The sequence below is a fragment of the Bubalus kerabau genome, chromosome 20 (genome assembly GCF_029407905.1).
Source record: "Bubalus kerabau isolate K-KA32 ecotype Philippines breed swamp buffalo chromosome 20, PCC_UOA_SB_1v2, whole genome shotgun sequence".
In the NCBI taxonomy this organism is placed as follows: Eukaryota; Metazoa; Chordata; class Mammalia; order Artiodactyla; family Bovidae; genus Bubalus; species Bubalus kerabau.
The window spans coordinates 61,432,540-61,446,925 of NC_073643.1; the positions used below are offsets into that span (position 1 = coordinate 61,432,540).

Sequence of the window (14,386 nt, forward strand, 5' to 3'; positions counted from 1 at the left end):
TGAAGCCTTAGAGTAAGTAGTTCAATATCACAACACAGCACATCAAATGATCAATAGACTCCGCTGGATCTTTCACTGGTCACTTTTTTACATTTTGTATCCAGTATCTGGCCGTATAGCCAGGCTCTCTCCTTTCCACTGTTAGTATTCTGTCATCTTGTCCTTAGCTGGCTGCAGTCCCCAGCTCCCCGCTGCAGTGTCTTTCTTCTCATCAATCTACGCTTGATTCTGAGGTCCAACTTCTGACGTGTCAAATGGTTCAGTAAAATGTTTTACTGAAATACCCCCAGAGGTACTTGAAACTGATGAATATCCTCTGCTTCACCTCCTCCCACAGAAAGAAGCATAGAAACTTTCACAAACGTCCTCCAATTGGAAGAAAAATGGATGGAGTGGTAGCTAGGAAACCCTGGTGAGGAGAGGATGGAAAACTTACAGGCGGGAAATGTTACGCGTCAGCCCCAGGCTACAGAGAGCCCACTGTCTCAGAGAAACAGCTCAGAGCCCCCAGGAGGGAGGGAGGCTGTTTCAGAATCAAGACCCCAGATGAGTGCTCAGGAGAGAGCCGGTGCCCGATACGGGCTGCTAACAGCTCCAGCTGACTCCACACCGACCCCATCCGCGCCACGTGCCCTCAAGTCACACAGAGCGTAACATAAACTGAGTCTTGGGAAGAATATCAAGGAGAACTCATCCACACAACAGCAGAGCAAATAGAAGCTCTGAGCAGATGGGCACCATCATAAGAGTGTGCAAGATGAAGGAAGTGGCTCGCAGCTATGCAGGTTTATAACAGGCAAAATGCATAGAATACTGCGCAGAGTATCAAGGAACCCAGTCTGGAGGAAGACGTAGTCTAAGGAACAGAAGAAAACTTCCAGGTGCGCTTCGTGATATGGAGCAACTGGAGAGGATACAAATGCAGTAAAACCTAGCTCGATGCGGAGGCAACAACACAGACGACAGACGAGCCTCCAGCGCTATCACAGACCCAACACGTAATTTGGAAAGAGCAAGACATCAAACTCCTGATCTAGAACATGGAGTTTGAGACAACACAGCTATTTCAGAAGGAAAATACGAAGACGCGGTAGCAGTTGAGGTGATGGATTTGAAGGTATGACTGAATGAACCAACACGAGGATAACCCGAGTAGCTCAAAAACAGAACCCAAGACACTGGACAGAAAGGATGGCCGTGAATATAATAGAGTCAAGGAACCCTGTAATGAAGAAACCATTAAATCTTTGGCTCAAAGGAGCACATAGTGTTTTGGGGGAAACTTATACAGAACAATCAATATCTTCTCTGTAGCCGCTAAGTCGTGTCCAGCTCTTTGTGACCCCATGGACTGTAGCCTGCCAGGCTCCCCTGTCCATGGGATCCTCCAGGCAAGAACACTGGAGTGGGTTTCCACTTCCTCCTCCAGGGGATCTTCCTGACCCAGGGCCGTACCCACATCTCCTGCGTTGGCAGGTTCTTCACCAGCGAGCCTCCAGTGAAGCCCCTAAACCTGCGTTTGTCTCTATTCCGCATGTGCATTCATTCATATTGCTTGTCAGCGGCACCTAAGTGATATCATAGTGTCACACAAGTCTCTTCTTCACTCTCGGCTGCCCTAAACCCGGTGCAGTGCTTGGCATGGAGGTGACAGAGCATTACCAGGGAGATAGTGGGCTCATTCACAGGAAAGCCATCAACGTTGCTTCCCGGTGGATAGTCGTGGCCGCTGAGCGTGGGGTGCAGTGTGTGAGCAGGGCTCTTGAGGAGGCGAGGGGAGGGCAGGGACAGAGGGAAGGCTAGGTGTCCTTTCAGTTCCCAGAGCTGGGTTGGAAGGAAAAGAGGATTACAGTGACCAGGCTCCCCTTGTCCTGAAATAGGCAAGCTGACCCCGAATTCCCAAATGCCTGTCTGTTGCTGGGAGACGATAATTAGAAGACACACCCTCCCGGTGCCTCAAATTCCTCCCTAGAAACGGCCCATCTGCTGCCTGGTGACGGCCCCATGTCCTCCACGCTGTTACCGCGCCAGGCTCCACCAACCCCAGCGCTGTCCTCCTAAGCTGCACTCGTAAGGCCCTTCCTCCAGTGTGAGCTCTCTGATGACCAAAGAGACCTGATCTGCTATTAAAAGATTTCCTGCCTTCACTGCGCTCCTAAGGCCTTGCTCCACTGTGGACTCTCTGTTGATACCGGAGGCCGCAGCAGCAGTAAGAGATTCCCCATATTCACTGCGCTCGCAAGACTCCTCCAGTGTGGATTTTCCTATGGGAACTGAGGGGGTGCATTTGAGTAAAGGTGGTGCGTTTGATTAAATACCTTAGACCTTGTGAAATTATTGAGACGTAAGACTGAACACGTAATCCTCCCAGCATCCAGGTGGATAAACAAGTCATTTATCCGGGAGGAGGTCAGCAGCATTCGTGAGCAGGGAACATTGTGTGTGGTGGGGGGTGGTGGGGCTTCCCTCTAGCTCAGTTGGTAGAGTCTGCCTGCAACGCAGGAGACTTGACTTCAATTCCTGGGTTGGGAAGATCCCCTGGAGAAGGGAATGGCACCCACTCCAGTCTTCTTGCCTGGAGAATCCCATGGACAGAGGAGCCTGGTGGGCTACTTGTCCACAGGTTGCAAAAGTTGGACTTAGCGACTACACCACCACCGCCGAACACTGTGGGGAGGGGCAATGTTAGCGATGTTTGGGGGGAAGAAGGTGGTCCCTGGATACTTGTCACCAGCCAAGAAAGGAAACAGGACGCCACACACCATCATGAAAGGACGCAAGAAATGTTGTGTATGGCACTTCTCGTTAAAAACACACACACACACAAAAAGAATGACAATAAATAGAACCGATGATGAGATGAAAATGGTATAAAAAATTTTATGCAGTTTAAAAAAAAAGAACAGGTCAGTGTTATGTGCTAAATTCATATACTAAATGTGTTATAACACTTGACAAAATAAAAATTAAAATATAAGTAACAAAGTGCTAGTGGAGAAAGAAGTTTAAGAATACAAATCTCCTCCTGCATAGCAAGGAATCCACAGCTTTCATCTGAAACTGAGACATGTAGACACAAACATATAATATATTCAAGTTATTAATTGTTTTATAACCTCAGAGAAATATTTTAGGGACATCTTATTTTTAAAAGCCCTTTTTTTTCTGAAGTTCAGCGATTTTTTCAGTTTCACACAGGTTTTCATTCTTCTCTCATGATTAAAATTTCAACAAAATCCTTTCATTTGCATACATACAGCTTTAGACATATGTTTGAAATGATATTCACCCCATAGTTAACACTATTTTCTTTCCTGCTTGGTAGCATTTTGGGTAGTTTATTTACACTTCCTTTTATAAGATTTTCCATATTTCTTGTTTAATTTTTAGTTTTCTGCTTTTAATTTAAATAAAATAATAATTTTTTAAAGAAATACAGAAATGGACAATACAACTTGGAAAAGGCAATGGTGCAGAGAGCTGACTTGACCGATCAAATATTGAAACGTTAGTTTTTCAACAGAGAACATTTTTATTAATTTAATTAATAATATTAATTAATTTCAGTAGAGAAATTAAAACAGTGTATTACTGAAAGAAAAATAGGTACTATTCCACCGGAAATGGACATAGTCCATAAACAGCCTCATGTTTATATGGCAATTTGGTATCTACAAAAAAATGATGTCTAACAAGAAAATTCTCTCTGTATTGATATATGAAGATCTCCAGGATCATGTGACTAAGTAGGGGAAAAAAAAGAGAAAGCAGAACAGTATTACAGTGTTATGGGTTAAATTTTGTCTCCCTCCAAATTTGCATGTTGACACGGCCAAAAGTAGAGTAATAAAGAATTTAAAAAGAGGAAGCAAGTGACAGTGAGGTCATTTGGGGCCCTATCCTAGGACGACTGGCGCCCTTAGAGAGGGGGCGGACACGTGGACGCGGCCAGGTGTTCAGGGCGGCTGGGCTGTCTGCCGGCTGAGGGGCGGCTCCTGGAGCCGAGTCCAGCCCGGCCTCAGACGGAGCCGATTCTGCTGGTACCCTGATGCCAAACCTGCCTCCTCCAGACTGCCCAGCATGGTGCTCTGTTACAGCAGCCCAGGTGAACACACACACACAGCCTGCCATGCTTCGTGCAAGCCAGGAGGGGAAACAGGGAGATGTTTTCATACCTGCTTGCAGTTTCACAAGAAACGAACAAGCGTGGTCACCTGGTGGGCGGGGAGGAATGAAGCTGAGGGGGAAGCGGGAGTGAGGCTTCTGAATACAGTGTCTCTGTCTTCCTTTGATTTGTGAATTGTGCTAGTACAGATTTTTTCAATAAAAAATTAAAACTAAATTAAAAGTTAAAATTAATTTAGGGACTTCCTTGGTGGTCCCCTGGTGGCTCAGACGGTAAAGCATCTGCCTCCAATGCAGGAGACCTGGGTTCCATCCCTGGGCCTGGAAGATCCCCTGGAGAAGGAAGTGGCAACCCACTCCAGTATTCTCGCTTGGAGAATCCCATGGATGGAGGAGCCTGGTGGGCTACAGTCCATGGGGTCACAAAGCCGGACAAGACTGAGCAATTTCACTGGACCACTTGGTGGTCCAGAGGCTAAAACTCGCGCTCCCAAGGCACAGGGGCCCAGGTTCAATCCCTGGTCAGGAAACTAGATCCCACATGCCACAGCTAAGAGCCCGCACAGCTGAATAAATGCATTAATTCATTTCAATTAATTAATTAATACATTAATTTTACATTAAAACACTCAATTTAAAAGAAACTAAAGTAAGTTTACGGTGTTTCTTTTTCCTCTGGAGTCCTGAATCATCTGGTGCTTTGGGGATCGCTTATTGGCTTCAAATCTCTTTCGGTCTTTGCGGTGCTTGGTGGGGGTGGCTGTGGTTGTTTAGTCACTCGGTCGTGTCGAGCTCTTTGGGACCCCACAGGCTGTAACCCGCCGTGGGATTCTCCAGGCAAGAATACTGGAGTGGGTGCCATTTCCTTCTCCAGAGGATCTTCCCGACCCAGGGATCGAACCCGGGTCTCCTGCATTGCAGGCAGGTTCTTTACCACTGAGCCACCGGGGAACGCCAGACTCGCTGCTGGTCTCACTCCTGGGCACCATATGCGTTTATTGAGGAAGCACAGTCCTGCTCAGCGCGGGTCCTCTGCTGTGTCCCTGGCAGCCCTGCCCTTGGCTGAGCCCCGTCCTTCCTGCGTGTCCCAGTGCTCTGCTCTGCCTCTCCACTGAGGACCTCTGCTGGGGCCTGCCCGCCCTTGCTGCCAGGAGCTGTGTCTACAGAGGAGGGGAGGCTCCGCGCCATCTGGAGGCAGCTGCACACCCATGAGGGGCTCCAGCTCCCTGCACCTGCGAGGCCAGCAAAGATCTCTCAGGGCTGCTTGTGAGCGCCAGCTTCACCCTCTGCCCGGGCTCTCCACCCCTCTGCCTCCGATGCGGCCTCCCTTCCCAGCGCTCCTCCACAGTTCCCATCTGCAGGGGGCAGACCTCTAGTGTTTTCTAACATGCCACATGACAGCTCACGAAACTACAAGTGTTAGTCCAGCTCTGCGACCCCATGGACTGTAGCCCGCCAGGCCCCCCTGTCTGTGGAATTCTCCAGGCAAGAATGCTGGAGTGGGTGCCATGCCCTTCTCCAGGGGATCTTCCCCACCCAGGGGTCAAACCCGGGTCTCCTTCATTGCAGGTGGATTCTTTACCATGTAAGCCATAAGGAAAGCCCATAAACAATTTTTTTTTCTCCTCCCATCATTACAAAGTGATCCTGTGAAGCAGGGCTGGCAGGGGCATGTGCCCTTTAAAATGGGCCCCAAGGACCTCACGGTTACAGCACCGTGATGAACTTTGGACATTAAGTCAAGGATACACATGTCATTACATTCATTTGAGAAGGCAGGGCAATGTTACATATTTAAGTAAGATGGCAGAATCAGTCAGCACTCAAGGAAAAAGGTGATCTGTATATTTTAAGAGAGGGATTTTAAGAAAGGAAACCAGTTTTCAACTGAGGCAGGGAGGATGCCTTAGGAGGGTCATAAGGGGTGAGCCTTGGTGCCCAGACAGCAGGGGGTAAATGGAGATGCTGCCCCCCATCTCCACCCCATCCATGCACATGCAGCCTGGGAGCGTCTTTTGTATGTGGGTCCATGAGCACCTCCCACTGGGAAGACCCAGCTGGAGCCCCACTGTCAGGGCAAATGCTTCCATCCCATAAGGAGAGGAGAAAGATTAAGTTGCAAGACCCAAAAGAACAGACTCTCCTGAAGCAACACAGTTCCCTGTGGGATTAACGTCAAGACATCTTGAGCGGATAGCTTTGTGGGTTTGGCAAACAGACCGAGGTCTTCGCTGGAGCAGGGACCCTCTTGGGGCTGTTGGGGGATGTGAGTTAACACAGACTCGGTCTTTGAAGCAGAGCTTAGAATGTCCACTCTTTGGTGCTTTGTCAACAGCTGGGCATTCAGAGAGACCATCCTGTTTTAAAGATTTTCTTCTCATTTGGTGGAACTTGCCTTTTTGGAAGGATATTTTGATACTCGTTAATGAAATAGGTCATACTTTCAAACTCCGTAAACCCCTAGGAAGTTCTGTCTGCTGAGACCCCTGTGAAATGTACATGACAGAATTGTCCCATAGTCCTTGAGTTTTAACCACTTTGAATTATTTTTCCTCAAACATTTTTCTTACAAAACCTTTAAAATAGTAGAAATGTTTAACATTGTAACTTTAATTCTTATTTATACCTTCTCTCAAGAAAAGTAAAATACTATGGATTAAGAAAAAAGAGACAGTGGTGAAGGGCGTACGGCAGTTGAGCGTATGTGTAGAACAAAGCTCTGAGTCTCAACCTTTGTTGTTCTCGGTTCATGAACTGCTGAAGCCTAGCTTGAAGGCTTTTGAGCACAGCCTTGTTGGCGTGTGAAATGAGCACAACTGTGAGGCAGTTTGAACATTCTTTGGCATTGCCCTTCTTTGGGATTGGAATGAAAACTGACCTTTCCCAGTCCTGTGGCTGCGGCCGAGTTTTCCAAATTTGCTGGCACGTTGAGTGCAACACTTTAACAGCATCATCTTTTAGGATTTGAAATAGCTCAGCTGGAATTCCACAGCTTCCTCTAGCCTTGTTTGTAGTCTCAGCCTTGCTTTCTGCTAGTAATAGCTGTGTGACTCCAACTCACTTAGCATAGTTTGGTTTTGTCGGCTTTCGCGATGAAGTGAGGGGGTTTGGACCAAGAGACCCCACGGCTCTCCTCGCTGTGTCGGGCTGTGGTCTGTGTTGAACTATCACATCGTTGCACTGAGACCGTTGGTTCAGCTCCGAGTTACGGCGCACGCCTGCGTGTGCCTGCTCACGGAGAAATACAGGCCACGGGGGCGAGGCGTCTGGGCTTGAGGCTCACCCTCGCTGCTGGCACAGGCGTTGCCCGCAGTTGCCTTCTGTCTCTGGACCACACCATCTCCCGACCCAAACCCTCCACTGCTGGGAATGTGGGAACGGGGTGGGGTTTGCAATTAGTATGCTTCCCTTTAAAGCAAGTATAGCATACATTTGCAAATCTTAAATTTCAAAAAAAGTAAAAAATGATTTTCAATATAAAATAATTTTCATCTCCAAAAGATCTCCATATGAATTTTTTGAATCACCGTATTGTACTTCCCTGCTGTTGTTCAGTCACTGAGTGGTGTCTGACTCCTGGAGACCCCATGGACTGCAGCACACCAGGCTCCTCTGTCCTCCACTATCTCCCAGAGTTTGCTCAAACTCAAGTCCATTGAGTCAGGAACGCTATCCAAGCATCTCATCCTCTGTCGTCCCCTTCTCCTGCCCACAGTCTTTCCCAGCTTTACAGACTTATCCAATGAGTTGGCTCTTCGCATCAGGTGGCCAAAGTATTGGAGCTTCAGCATCAGTCTTTCCAGTGAATATTCAGGACTGATTTCCTTTAGGATTGTCTGGTTGGATCTCCTTGCAGTCCAAGGGACGCTCAAGAGTCTTCTCCAGCACCACAGTTCAGAAGCATCAGTTTTTCAGTGCTCAGCCATATTTAAGATCCAGCTCTCCCAACTGTACATGACCACTGGGAAAACCAAGGCTTTGACTATAAGGGTCTTTGTCAGCAAAGTGATGTCTCTGCTTTTGAATATGCTGTCTAGGCTGGTCATAGCTTTCCTTCCAAGGAGCAAATGTCTTTTATTTTCATTGCTGCAGTCACCATTCATAGTCACTTTGGAGCCCAAGAAAATAAAATCTGTCACTGTTTCCACCTTTTCCCCTTCTATTTGCCATGAAGTGATGGGACTGGATGCCATGGTCTTAGTTTTCTGAATGTTGAGGTTTAAGCCAGCTTTTTACTCTCCTCTTTCAAACTCAACAAGAGGCTCTTTAGTTCCTCTTCACTTTCTGCCATTAGAGTGGCATCATCTTCATATCTGAGGTTGTTGCTCTTTCTCCTGGCAATCTTGATTCCAGGCTGTGATTCATCCAGCCCAGCATTTTGCATGATGTACTCTGCATATAAGTTAAATAAGCAGGGTGACAATATACAGCCTTGACATACTCCTTTCCCAATGTTGAACCAGTTAGTTGTTCCATGTCTGGTTCCTACTGTTGCTTCTTGACCTGAATACGCATTTCTCAGGAGGCAGGTCAGGTGGTCTGGTGTTCCCACCTCTTTAAGAATTTCCTGGTTTGTGCCTGAGTGTAGTCAGTGAAGCAGAAGTGGGTGTTTTTCTGGAATTCCCTTGATTTCTCTATGATCCAATAGGTGCTGGCAATTTGATCTCTGATTCCTCTGCCTTTTTTTTTTTTTGCATGTCTCCCCATTCACAATGCAGACCAGGTAAAGGGCCTGCCTGGGCTGAGGTGTATATGGGGTGGGTTTACTCTGCCTCCTCTTTCTATACAGTGTAAGAACACAGCCTGTGGTAAGCATCAGGAGGCCTCCTCTGCCTTTTCTAAACCCAGCTTGTACATCTGGAAGTTCGTGGTTCATGTACTGTTGGACCCTGGTTTGAAGGATTTTGAGCATTGCCTTGCTAGCATGTGAAATGAACACAATTGTGTGGTAGTTTGAGCATTCTTTGGCACTGCCCTTCTTTGGGATTGGAATGAAAACTGACCTTTTCCAGTCCTGTGGCCACTGCTGAGTTTTCCAAATTTGCTGACACGTTGAGTGCAGCACTTTCACAGCCTCATCTTTTAGGATTTTAAATAGCTCAGCTAGAATTCCATCACCTCCACTAGCTTTGCTCATAGTAATACTTCCTAACGCCCTTGACGTCACACTCCAGGAAGTCTGGCTCTAGGTGAGTGACCACACCATCATGGTTATTCGGGTCATTAAGATCTTTTCTGTACAGTTGTTCCGTGTATTCTTGCTATCTCTTCTTAGTCTCTTCTGCTTCTGTTAGGTCCATACTGTTCCTATCCTTTATCACCGCCATCCTTGCATGAAAGGTTCCCTTGATAACTCCAATTTTCTTGACAGGATCTCTAGCCTTTCCTGTTCTGCTGTTTTCCTCTATTTCTTTGCATTGTTCATTTAAGAAGGCTTTCTTATCTCTCCTTGCTAGTCTCTGGAACTCTGTATTCAGTTGGATCTATCTTTCCCTATCTTTTACTTCATAAATTGACCAAAATTTATATTGAGGATGTTTTTTAGTGATAGACTTATTGAGATGTAATTTGCGTGCCCTGTGGTCCACGTGTGTGAGGTATGCAGTTCAGTGGCTCTTGTGCATTCGCAGACCTGTGCAGTCATTACGGTCATCCGAGTATTTCAGAACACTTGTATCACCTCGCAAGAAACCTCGTACCCGCCGGCCACCGCTCCCCGCGCGCCCCCCGGCCACCGCTCCCCGCCCGCCCCAGCTCCTGGCTCGTGCCCGCCGGCCATTGCTCCCCTGCCCACCCGCTGGCCATCACTCCCCTGCCCGCCCCAGCTCCTGGCTCGTGCCCGCCGGCCACCGCTTCCCTGCCCGCCCCCCGGCCACCGCTCCCCGCCCGCCCCAGCTCCTGGCTCTTCCTCGTCTACTTTCTGACTGTCGCTTTGCCTGTTTTAGATGTTTCATGCATCGTTTTTTAAATTTCAAAACCTTTGGGCATTTTGGTAAAATGTTTGAAGCGGGAGAGGACTCACATCCAGCTTTTCAAGAGGCTTAGAGAGCTCTGCGGCTTTGAGAACAGAACGCAAACCTCTTAGCAGCTGTAAGAGATGAGATCTGGACCCAGCCTCTGTTCTCCATCCCTACCCCTCCCCACGCCTCCCCCACCTCCAGGACCTCCCATCTGGCCCCTAAGGCATCCCTAAGGACCCTTTCTTATGTCCTCCGCGCCCCACTGTCTGGCACCCAGTATCAACCATGTCTGTTAATGTACGTTTCGCCTTTGCTGTGACTTGAATAAACAGATGTTCCCAGAGAGAGGCGTCTTCAGAGGAGAGAGGGCTGAATAAGATGCAGGTGTCAGCAAGGGCTGCCAGGCACCTTGGCCTGGGCAGGTGGCTTCAGGGAGAGATGCCCCGGGCTGCACGGGGGCAGCGTGACCCGGGGGGGAGGGACGCATGTCTGACTGGGTGCAGGTGGGAGGGCCCAAGCCATTAACACCCGGCCAGGGCTGGGGCAGCAGGCCCGGGGTGAGTTCCTGGGAACTCCTGCCCACACGTCTGCGGGTTTTATCTGCAGGTCGCTCCTCCGTGTGTCTTTATGAAGAGGTTTACAGAAGAGATGAACGTTGCAGCAAGTCCTAGTTACCTGTCACCCGGATCCTGTAACACTGCTGCATGCTTGTTCTCACCCATCTGTCTGTCTTTCCATTCCTGTAACCAAGTCCAGTCTATAAGGATGTCTTTCAAAGTGGGTCACAGACATCCGGGCTTCACCCCTAAACACTTCAGCGTGAATATCGTTAAGTAGAGTTCCATGTTCACTTACTTTTTTCTGTGGAGGTAACATTTACTTGGGCTTTCCTTGTGGCTCAGAGGTCAAGAATCTGCCTGCAGTGCAGGAGACGCAGGCTTGATCCCTGGGTGGGGAAGTTCCCCTGGAGAAGGAAATGGCAACCTGCTCTGGTATTCCTGCCTGGAAAGTCCCACGGACAGAGGAACCTGATGGGTTACAGTCCGTGGGGTTGCAAAGAATCAGACACAACTTAGCAACTAAACATCAACAACATTTACTTATAATGACATGTCCCAATTTCAAGCTCATGACGTGTCATTTCTGACAAGTACGCAGACCCATGTAACCCAGGCCCTTTTCAAGATCCCCTCACTTGGAGAGTCAAGAGGCACAACCTTTCAGTTATAAAGCAAATAAGTCCCGGGAATGGAAGTTACAGCATGGTGGCAGGAGTTAATGATTCCGTACTGTGTGCATACATGTTTAAATATTTATCTAGGTGTTCGGCCGCATCAGCTCGTAGCTGCGGCACTAAGGATCTTCGTTGCATTGTGTGGGATCGTTGTGGTCACTGACTCTCTAGTTGGGATGCAGGAGCTTACTTGCTCCATGGCACCTGGGTTCTTAGTTCACTGACCAGGGATGGAACCCATGTCCCCTGCATTGCAAGGCAGATGCTTAACCACTGGACCACCAGGGAAGTCCCTCACTGTGTGTCTGAACGCTGTTGAGAGTGGGTCTTGAAAGTTCTCATCACAAGAAGAAACTTCTGCAGCTGGACGATGACACGCATTAACTAGTCTTATTATGGTGATCATTTCACAGTGTATACAAATATCCGGTCATCGCGGTGTACACCTGAGACTAACATGATGTTTTATGCCAAGTATATCTCTGTGGTTTTGACCAACCCAAACAGCATATTAAAAAGCAGAGACGTTACTTTGCCAACAAAGGTCTGTCTAGTCAAAGCTATGGATGTTCCAGTGGTCATGTATGGATGTGAGAGTTGGACTATAAAGAAAGCTGAGGGCCAAAGAACTGCTGGTTTTGAACTGTGGTGTTGAAGACTCTTGAGGGTCCCTTGGACTGCAAGGAGATCCAACCAGTCCATCCTAAAGAAAATCAGTCCTGAATATTCTTTGGAACGACTGATGCTGAAGCTGAAACTCCAATACTTGGTTGGTGATGGACAGGGAGGCCTGGCGTGCCACAGTCCATGGGGTTGCAAAGAGTCAGACACGACTGAGTGACTGAACTGCACTGAACTGATGCCTCTGTACAGAGAAAGATGCCATCACCCCAGAGATTCCTTGCCTCTCCTCACAGTCCAGAGGCAGGCAGTGTTCTGATTCCACACCGTGGTTTAGTTTTGCCTGTCCTAGAACAGCTTGTAGATGGACTCACACTGGTGTTTTGTTCAAGGCTTGGCTCTCTGACCATCACGCATGACTCGCCCGAACCTTTGTGCATGTTGGCAGTCCGTTCCTGGTTGTCGCCACACGGTACCGTCTTGCACAAGGGGCAGCCCAGGTATGTGTACCCAGTCGTTGGCTCAGAGACACGTGGGTGTTTCCAGGTTGGGGCAAGTAAGCATGGAGCTGCTGTGAACGTTCTTGCACAAGCCGTTGTGTGGACATGTTTTCGTTTCTCTTGAGCAAAGACTCCGGCGTGGTGTTTCCAGGTTGTAGGTGAAGTGTGTGTTTTGTTTGTAAGGATCTGATACTGACCAGGATTCTTGGCCTTCCCCAGTCAGTAGGAATTGACCAGAGGCCACACAAGAAATCCAGGAAAGGCTTCCCTGGGGCCCTTCTGGCACTGACGAGAGTGCAAAGAACAGGTCCCCTTCCCGCCAGCTTCCTGAGATGGGCGAGCTTGTCCCTCACGTGGGCTGAGGGTAAGGGCGTGTCCAGGGGTCAGGCAGAGGGGTGGCTTCGGTTGTCTGCCCACCACTCGGGTGGTTTTGTGGGCAGGGGCCATGCACAGTACCCTGCTTTTGCTCCTGATATCCTGTGTTTTGAATTATTTTATTAACTCCTTTATTTTATTATTTACTTTTGGCTGTGCCGGGTCTTCACTGCCGTGTGGGCTTTTCTCGGTTACGGCCAGCGGGGCTGCTCTCTCGGCGCGGTGTGCCGGCTTCTCAGCGCCGTGGCGTCTCCTTTGTGGCGCACGGGGTCAGGCACTCGGGCTTCAGTGGTGGTGGAGCCCGGGCTTAGCTGCTCTGCGGCATGTGGGGTCTTCCCGGACCAGGGATCGGACCCGCGTCCCCTGCCTCAGCAGGCGGACTCTTCACCACTGAGCTTCACCGCAGCCCCCAACATCCTGCTTTTGCTTTTGGCTCTTCAGGAGCGGCAGCGGGGACTTCTCGGGGTCTTTTCCCCAGAATCTGCCCTGAGTGTGCTCGTGGTTGTCTGCAGCCCCACGTGGTTTCTTTGTGTTCTGCTGCTGGGAGAGACCTTCGTCTGAGTGGAAGCAATGCAGCGAAGCGTCCCAGATTCCAGTCTGTCTCAGAGCCGGCAGATGCTTTTTTCCAAGTGAAAGGTGAAAGCGTTAGTCGCTCAGTCGTGTCCGACTCTTTGGGACCCCATGGACTGTAGCCCGCCAGGCTCCTCTGTCCATGGGATTCTCCAGGCAAGAATACTGGCGTGGGTTGCCATTCCTCCTCCCTGGGGATCGTCCCGACGCAGGGATGGAACCTAGGTCTCCCACACTGCAGGCAGATTCTTAGCCGTTTGAGCAGTTGGGCCATTTACACTCTGACCAACACTTAGGGAGAGCCCCATCCATCCCGTGCCCTGACCAGCACCGGGTGCCGTCGGTCCTTAACATCTCAGCCATTCTGGTGGACAGGCCTGTAGGTTTGGGACATGACAATGTCTGGAAGGTTCTAGGGGGAGAAGACGAGGCAGCTGGGATGGGCACACGCTCTTGGGCGGCTCAAGGAAACAGCTGTTTGCTAACCGACGCGCTAGGACTGACCTTCTAACAACCTCGGGGTGCCCATGCCCGGGGGTCCACCCCAGCTTCAGATCAGCTCCATCTGAGTCGAGGGACCCCCAGATCATCCTGGCCCTGCCACTAACTTGGGGTGCCACCTTGAGACTTCCTTCTGACACATGAGGAGATAGACGCTTGCCAAGGTTCCCCTCTGCTTTTAACTTCCATGAGATGAAGTCAGAGGTGGTGGGGTGCAGACTTGCTGCTTAGCAGGATTCCGGGGTGGGTGCACATCCAGGTGCCCGGTCCACCTCCACAGACACTCGTGGTCACCCGGCATGGATCACATCTCTCTGACCGAGTGTTGAATGAATACTATTGAATGCAGATCTTTGGTACCAGCACTTCTTACATTATTGAAGTTGCAAATCTGGACACTTAGATTTTACAAAGAGCAAACTAGGAAGTGTATTGTTGAACTTTATGGGTAAATTTTGCTTTTAATTCACCAGTTAGCATTAATTTTATTTACTATTTTT

At 49.1% G+C, this 14,386-nt stretch overlaps 1 non-coding gene across 1 annotated transcript; it reads right to left on the reverse strand.

Annotated features, from left to right (window-relative positions):
- Positions 1 to 8,818: 8,818 nt before the first annotated feature.
- On the reverse strand, positions 8,819 to 8,950 carry LOC129635620 (small nucleolar RNA SNORA51). The gene has a single exon (XR_008706384.1). It is a non-coding gene; the product is annotated as a small nucleolar RNA SNORA51 (small nucleolar RNA).
- Positions 8,951 to 14,386: the final 5,436 nt, after the last annotated feature.